We start from the raw sequence: 8,987 nt of genomic DNA on the forward strand, positions 1-8,987 counted from the left end.
CAGCCATAGATCAGTGGATCCAAGACCACATTTAATAGATAAGAGATAGGCATGCTTTCTGGAAAAGGTAGATGGTGAACAACTGACTCACAATCCAGGGAAGGTCCGAACTCAGGCCATCCCTGTTCTAAATCAGTGTTCTGGGGGTTACTGTTGCCTCCTCTCTGCACTGGAAGTTAAGGTCAATAACAACACTCTGTAAAAGGAATTGGAATTAAATGGAAATATAACTAATAGCCAGCTATCAAAAAGCTAGTCCATTAACTATTTAACTGGTAGTCTATATCAGATTGGAATTTATTGGAATTTATCCTTATTAGATTTTAGGGATTTTTAAAAAAATTTTATTTTTAGTACAGGGTCTACAGGGTCTCACTACATAGATGGGACTTGTAGTAATCCTCCTGTTTTCAGCCTCCCAAATGCTGGGATTACAGGCTCATGCCAACATGTCTAGTCTCAATTGCCTTCTCAGCATGCCCCAGGGGCAGGGCCAGGTGACACTACATGGAACCCCCGTCCCTGAACCTGCCTAAGCAGGCTGAGCTGTCAGGCTGGCCCTGATGTATCCCTATTAAATAGACTTTTAGTTGTCTTGAAATAAGCAATAAACAATACATTGATTGCACACATTTTAAGACCTTATTTGATCAGTCATCTGGCATAGATGAAGGAAGCTGCTTTATGTCAAAACAAGAAAGACTACCATGAGGTTTCCAGACATCCCAAGGGTGGAAAGAGTTGCTGTCTCATTACTGTGTAATCCACTCACAGCACACACTGTGCATTAATTAGTGATTGATATTACATCAAGTTAAGACATGCTTAAAGCACAAAAGAAAGTGGCATACTTGAAACAGAGTTCTTATAGATTCTGCTACTGATCAAAAAATTCAACCAAATTTTTAGAAGTTATTAGTTAGAAAGAGCAGTTATATACTAGTTCATATGCTTTGGATGACAAAAAAAAAATGAACCAAACTAGTTTAAATAATAAAGATATTTAAAATTTGACATCAATCTTCACCTACAACCTCTCCACTTTATCAAGAACTCAGCCTCTCACTCTCTGTAACTTTTCTGAAAGGCATATGGTAAGAAAGCTAGCTTCAGTAGGGAAGGAAGGGGGAACTTTCTCTTTCGTATCTCTTTCTTGAGAACAAAAAACTCGCCTCAGAAATCCCCCATTAGAATTCTTCTCAGGTCTTATTGGTCAAAACTGTATTTTGTACATTTCTAAACCAACCACAGGAAACAGAAAGGTTACCATGGTTGATTCTCAGACAAAGGAGTCTGTCTCAAAGTGCTGAGCTGGGAGTCATCCTTCTTGTTTCTCAGAAAGAGAGGTAATATTTGAATAAAATAATTTTTTCTTATTCAAAAAGCAAAGGGTGAATTAAGCAACCAAAAGATTAGATATCCTTAATGTTTGTTAAAGGCTATATATACTATTTTGATATGTTTTAGAGCAAGTTCTATGATAGTTGAACAGGAAAAGTGAAGATAGAGCCCATTCAATATAATGCAATTTTTATATAATTGAGAAATTTAACTAAGACTACATACCAAGAAATGGTATACAGCATTATTTAACTTTGAATTTTTATCTGATGTAACTACTAAGACTGAAAAATAAATTAACTTTTTGCATTGGGTGTTTGTACTAATTTGCTAGTACTACTGTAAAAACTACTATAAGGTGAGTTATTCAACAGAAATTTACAGACGTTTCTCATTTAACTACCCAGTTCAGTTCCTGATATCAGATAGTTAAATCAATTGGTTGCTAAGTGGAAAATTGTACATAGCATGTACATCACAATATTCAGAACAAAGAAATGGTCAAAGGAAGCACCAAGTTTGTTTTATTTGTATAACTCTTACATGTAGCACTGTAATGTATAGCAAAACATAAAACTGCAGTACAGTATAGTACAATCACCAAAAGTTATAGTACTGCATAAACAAATATATGAAAAAAAGACATTGAGGCTCTAAGAAGAAGATGTACAATACTGTAAAAGAAAAAGACAGGTCGTAAGTCCAAGAAACAGATCATAAATCCTTGCAGTCATTGAACCGGTAGGTCATGGAATGAAGACTACCTGTAGCACCTCACCACTCTGGAGCATCAAAGTCTAAGGCAAAGATACTGGCTGTGCCGTGTTCCCTCTGAAAGCACTAGAGAAAGCTCTGTTTCAGTCTCCTGTCCTAGCTTGTGGAAGTTTCTTGGCATTCTTCCTGTGTACATACCTGAGTCCAAATTTCCCCTAAGTACAGTGATCAGAAGACAGGTTTACTCCAATCAAAGCTTAAATTATTCCATCTGCAACAACCCTATTTCCATATAAGAGCACATCCAAGCTACAGACAGTTATGTATTTAATGTCCAAATTTCAGGGAGACACTATTCAACTCACATTAGAAATGAGATTGAAGGTAATTATCAAGCTAGATTTGAAGTCAGAGAAGCATCAACTAAAGAAAAGTCTGCTCAGATAATGGGACAAAATATTTGCAAGTCGTGTACTTCACAAGAAACTTGAATATAAAATATTTAAGGAATGACAACTCAATAATAATTCAGTATTTTTGCACCACACATGCAAAAAGTTTAGATTTGTGAAGTATAGGGTGACAGAAAATCAATTTCTATAATGCAGACACATTCCAAAGTGATAATTTAAAACAATATCCTGAGGAGTCCAAGTTTTTAGTGTTGAGTTGGCCTCCGAAACTTATATCAGAAGGGCCGGGGTGGGAAGTGACAGGAATGATGGACCCTGCTGCAGCCTGAAAATGACTCATAGGTCCTCTTCTATAAAGCCAGACTGGTAACATTTTTTGAAGTGAACCCTAGCTCATAACTCATTGACTTGCTCTTTCTAGAGAATTGTTTATACGCCTGAAGATTTTGATTTCATTTAGTTTTCTTATCATCAGCCTAAATCTCACTCTGATAACATGCATCCTCCAACTTTTTGTTCATTTGTTTTTGCAGGATGAGAAGGCCCTGCAATATTTATGCAAAAAATTACACTTGACTGTGATTCTGGGCTGACTCAGGTGTTTTTTTCCTGCCTCTGGCTGAAGGCTGGCAGCACAGGCTGTCCATCACTCAGCAATATTTATTGAGAGGCAGTGTACAGAGCACAAAAAGAACTCAAAACAAGACCAAAAGCTTTGCTTTAAAGGCATTTATGATCTATGGTGTCAACCAGGACAAGCATGCAGGATACGTATATATTGCAAACAAACATGTACAATCCTGTACTGCAAGGTTAGCCTGGAGCACAATCATTGGTTAGATTGTTTCTGAGTTCCCTGACCTGCTTCTTAGCCAACAAACATTTATCATAGGTCATCTCTGAGTTGAGGAAGTGACAGACCTTGCCCTCTAGACCTTGTACACTTCCTAGAATCCACTCTCCAACCTTATTCCCATCTTCAAAGCCCTTTTTTCAGCACCCCTTTCTCAGCTGGATGTAAAGAAATAAGCATCACATTTTCTAACGCTGCATTCAAGTTTGACTAATGGGTTACAATTTAATGCTTTAACTTTTTATTGGCCCAAGGGAATGAACCTATAATGAGAACTTCAAGAGAAGACTATGATGTTTCCTTTTTCCGCACTGCTCTGTTGGGGCTTGGATTTGCAAGGCCCATGCTGTTAGTGGTCTAGGTCGTCAGTGAGAGTGAGGAGCCGACAGCTAGTGTATTCTCTTTGACCTTAAGAGTCCAAACAACTTGAAGTCTGAACACCTAGGCTTCCCAGAAGCACAGGTACAGAAACGGAAAGAAAAATGTGCTTTACCTACTTGGTGATGGCTTTTGTATAAGATGGAACGTTGTCTGAAAAAATTGCTTTGATTATCAGTGTCAGAAATGATATCTGTAGATGAGGCACAACTTAGAACAAGAATAAATAAAGTCTCTCAACCTTATCTGACCACTTTCATGAACCAACCTACTACTCCTAGTTGCTGAAGTTATCATTTGGTCCCGGTATGCAAGTTGCGTTACTCATTCGGTACACAGAATCTGACCCTGAGCTCTTGTTAGTGTATTAAGTTATCTCAGATCAGATTTTTCTTTGATCCCTATCAGTGTCTACTTTTCAGTTCACTGTTATCCTTCTAGAAAACCCTATTTATCATTGCTTTAGTCTTTGTGTCTCCAAAGAGAGATATGGATAGGAACAAAATAATACTATTTTCCAGTGGCCTTATGCCATGGAGACCATTGCATCTATTTCAGAAAACATTCTTCCATCCCATCCTGGCCTTCATATTTTTCCCTTAGTTTTAATAGTTTTCTGCCTATCTTTATCCCAACTCTGACTCAGAATATTAGAGATGAGCTAGAGTTTCCAAATGCAGTGTACTAAAAAATAGTTTTTAAAGGGGAATACTTTTAAAACTATTAATTCCCATAAGAAATTTAATAATTAAATTAAATTTGTTAATACAAGGAAAAATTAAGAATTAAATTTGTCAATGCAAAGAAAATTTAACAATTTCTTTTTTATCCCTTAAGACTTATCCTTGTACTACCCTGAAATAGATTATAATTTCAACTAAAGTATTGTCAGTATGACTAGAGGAACAGACCAGATAATATTAACAAGTTAAAATGAACCTAAACTATGTCAAAAACATAAATTATGGCATAATGCAGTAGAGCCAGGCATGGGAAACCATGTATGGAAACTCCTGAAGATGAGAATTAGTTAATCATGTACTGAGAAGAGAAAGCTACTTTTCAAACCTGATGTACAAGCATGGGAAGATTAGTACTTATGAGGATAAAACAATAATTTAGTGAAAGATGGAATAAAAAATGGACTGAGAGCTTCTGAACAAAGGAAAGGGATCAAGAAGTAGCAGGAGAGATGAGAGGGGTAGGGAGTTAAGATGTGTTATGTACATGTACCAACTCCCCAGGATAAATATAATCATTATCTACTGCAGACATGTGCTAATAAAATTGATTTGACCAGAAAAAGATTCTGAACATGTGAGTGGAAGTTGGATTAAATAAGTGAGAGATAAAAACATGTTTTCTATATTTTTAGCTGCATAGGTCTGCATTTCTCAGAACTTCTATTTCTTCCTATAAATATCAGAAAGCCAAGGAGATGGCTCAGTGGAATAAGTGCTTACCTGGCAAGTGCAAGGGCCTGAGTTCGATCACCGGTTCCGGGAAAAAAAAAAAAAATCAGAAAAATTTCTGCTTTTAAATCTTGGGCAAGTGACTTGTTGTTTGTTTGTTTTTGCGGTACTGGGGACTGAACTCAGGGTCTTTTACTTCCCAGGCAAGTGCTTATTCTACTGAGCTATGTCCCCGGCCCCAAGTGATTTGTTTTTATTGCCAGTTTTTAAGTGTTAGGCATCCCACAACCTTATTTATGAGAAATCAATGCTACACAGTCAGTACCGTAAACCAGTTTTGATCCTAAGGAGCCTCTAGTATAAAATATGAGGCATTTGCATATCAGAAAATAAATTTTGATCATTTCTGGGAATACGCTACAGTAGCTACCCTAGTTGATCTTCTTGCTAAAAATAACTAAGCGTAGAATCAAATTATTTAAAGTTTGTTTTAGTGCACTGATGACCTACAGTAAATATGGAATATCTGTGGGTCATAATTAAAGGCAGGAACCTAGCCAAGACTGTGGCCAACTTTCACTGAAGGCTTTAGAAACTTTGGATTTTATGTCTTTGAGAAAAGTAGGGCTGGATAACAAATCCCAAATCCTGTCAAAGTTGGGGAGCATAAATAAGAAATAGAAATCAGGTACGATGGAATCTGTTTACAAAATAATCATCTAAGATTGAAGGTATACAGAAATTTTTTAAAACTAGGGGTGAAGCTATGTAAATATCACAGGGAGCTATCCTTTAAGACAGTTTTGTTAGAGCTGAGAGATTAATGTCCAGCACTAGCAAGTATAGGATTTAGGGATAAGAAAACAGTGAACTAACATTCCTTTTGGTAAAATAATCCAACACAGTCTATTCAAATGCAAAGTTATATATGTTACACACATGCTTTGACTCAGCAAAACCACTTCTTTCATGATCCTTTTCCACTTTCTTCTTTGTGATTTGAGGAATGCATTTTAAAAACATTTATTTACTTACTTATTTGGCACAGGGTCTCACTACACAACTCAGAGTTGTAGTGACCCTCCTGTTTTCAGCCTTCACAGCTCTGGGATTACAGGTGTGCACCACCATGCCTGGTCTATGAAAAATAAAATGCACTTTGGTAAGATTAAGTTAGCAATCATGGAAACAACCCAAATGCCCATCAACCAAAGATAAAGAAAGTTGAATTTGTCATGAAGCAGGATGTCATAAAGAGGGATGAGTGGGATGCATTTCTAAGTAAATGGATGCAACTTGAGACCATATTCTTAGGTAAAATAAATTTGGCTCGTATGTGTGAACATAACATTGTCTCCTTGGTGTGAGAAACTGAAAAAGTAAAGAAGGACCAAAGTGTACACTAGATATTGTGAAATGGGAAGAAATTGTTCAAAAGGAAAGAACCAGGGTGGAGGAAAGGGTTAAAGAAGGAAGGGAAAAGGAAAAAAATGGTTTTACAAAGGATAAAAAGGAAACAAAACTTTTTAATTAGGAAGGGAAAGGTAGGTTGAATGGAAGAAAGGCGATTGGGAAAAATATAAAAATCAAAATATATTATGTACAGATACAAATTTACCACAATGAGTATGATCATTATGAATGCCTACAATGTCCCAATAAACTCAGTTTTCTGAAAAGATTAGATTAGCAGAAAGAAGCTAACCTTGTAGAGTCTACCTCTATGTTTGTGAGGGATTAGTCCCAGGGTTCTTAGGTAACAAAATTCCAGAGGTGCTCAAGTCTGTTATACAACATGGTATAATATTTTCATATGTATTATGCACACCCTCCTGCATACTTTAAACCATCTCTAGATTACTTGTAATAGTTAATGCTATATAAGCTAAATTCTTTAAGGAATGACAACAATAAAATCTGTACGTATTCAGTACAGTTCTTTCTTTTTTTTGAATATTTTGATCCTTGGTTGGATGAACATAGAATCCATGGACGTGGAGGACCAACTGTACATGATTGTTTTAAACTGTATATGTTATAAAATATTATATATTGAAAGAGAAAAATAGTGACACACAGATAAATGAAAAGTTAATAATGAATGAAAATAAGAAAAGGTTGAGGAGTAAAAATAGAGTCATTTTAAACAAGTTTGTGTTGGTAAATACTTGGTGTTGAGGTAGAAAATTAGCTCTTGTGACTATTTGGAAGTATACAGAATAATTTGCTGTAGACTTTAAAAAGGCAGAGGAGGAGGAGACACACTCACCATAAACTTCACTCAAAATTCAGGCTTCTTTGTGGTAGTTGCTTCTCTGAAACCTTCTGTATGCCCAATGGCACACCAAGAATGAAATGCAGAATACATATGATGTAGGACAAGAAATTCAGCATAATACTAAGTTGTATTCCTGAATCTTGAGAACCCCTCTCCCCCCACACACAGCCTAGCCGAGAGCAAGGTGGGCTCCTGTGACTTGAGAGATTTTCTGTTCTGAGATGGTCACTAAAACTACAAAATTCTCAGTAGGCATTTTGGAGAATGAGGGCAATCCAGAGAAGTCATTTCTGCTCACCCTGTTAAAAATTCATGATCTTGTATACAGCTTTTTCACATCTCACTTTTTCATTCATGATACAGAAAGTAAAATGAATGTTAGCCAAGTCTGGGGTGGTATTGGTGGCCTAGCATCTACAACCATCTTGAAGTGCCACACTAATAAACACAATGTATTTATTTTTAAAATCCATCACAATATTATTGGCACAATAATCCTCATACTATCATCAAATAATGCAATTATTTTATTCTGTATTCTTCTCTTATGAATCTTAGAAATTTTACTTATTAAACAATAACTCCCTGTTCTTCTAGTCATCCCTTGAAGTCACCATTTCCTTTTATATGAAAAAATAAAACAAAATTTTATAACAGAAGATAATAACAATAGCTAATCCACCGTGTATTGCTATTGACAAAAATGATCTCTTACAAAGAAGAAACAGATATTAGCAGAGAACTTGATTTTCAATGAATTAACTCGTAATATAAATCAAATACATTAGCAAATATGTTAAAATATTTTGAGACAATGGAATAGCTAATTGTGGAGTCACCTGACCCTCTCACCACTTCCTATTCACCTATCTTCCATTTTGCTCCTCATTTGAATATATACATTAAGGTTTCCATAATGGAGAAACTACACAATATTTAAACCTGTATACCTGACTTACTTCACTTAATGTTATGTTCTCTAGTTGCAGCCATTAACTTACAATTTTCTCAAATGTATCCCCATGGCAGAGTAGCACTCTAGTGTATATAGAGACCACAATTTACTTATCCATCACCTGTTGTTGACTATATATGCTGATTTTTTTGCAAGTTGAAAAGGGTTTTAGAGAATAAATGATGGTAATGTTTGCACAATAATGTCACTGTACTTAATACAACTGAACCATACACTTAAAATGATTAAGTGAACTAGATGCGATTCTACCATAATCCATCAAATGAGAAGGAAAACCTCACTGAAGTATGAGTGGAGAACATTCTACTGGCAAATTATTTTGAAATGTGCAGGGAAAAAATGGATCAGTGAATGGAGACAGTAATGGCTGTGTGTGAAAAAGCAAATACAAACCACAAAATGATAGTTATATTGTCTAGGTGGCAGGAACATGAATGTTTATTATATGACTATTTACGTCTTTCTATATGTTTAGAAGTTTTCATAATATGACATTGGGAAAGAAGCAAAAAAAAAAAGAAATAGTATTCATGTATACAGCATATTGTTGGATTTTGTTTCCTAATCCACTGTGCCAGTCTATTTCTCTTAATTGGTGAATTGAGTCCATTTACATTGATGG

The sequence above is a fragment of the Octodon degus genome, unplaced genomic scaffold, assembly GCF_000260255.1.
Source record: "Octodon degus isolate 3935 unplaced genomic scaffold, OctDeg1.0 scaffold00009, whole genome shotgun sequence".
Taxonomy (NCBI): Eukaryota; Metazoa; Chordata; class Mammalia; order Rodentia; family Octodontidae; genus Octodon; species Octodon degus.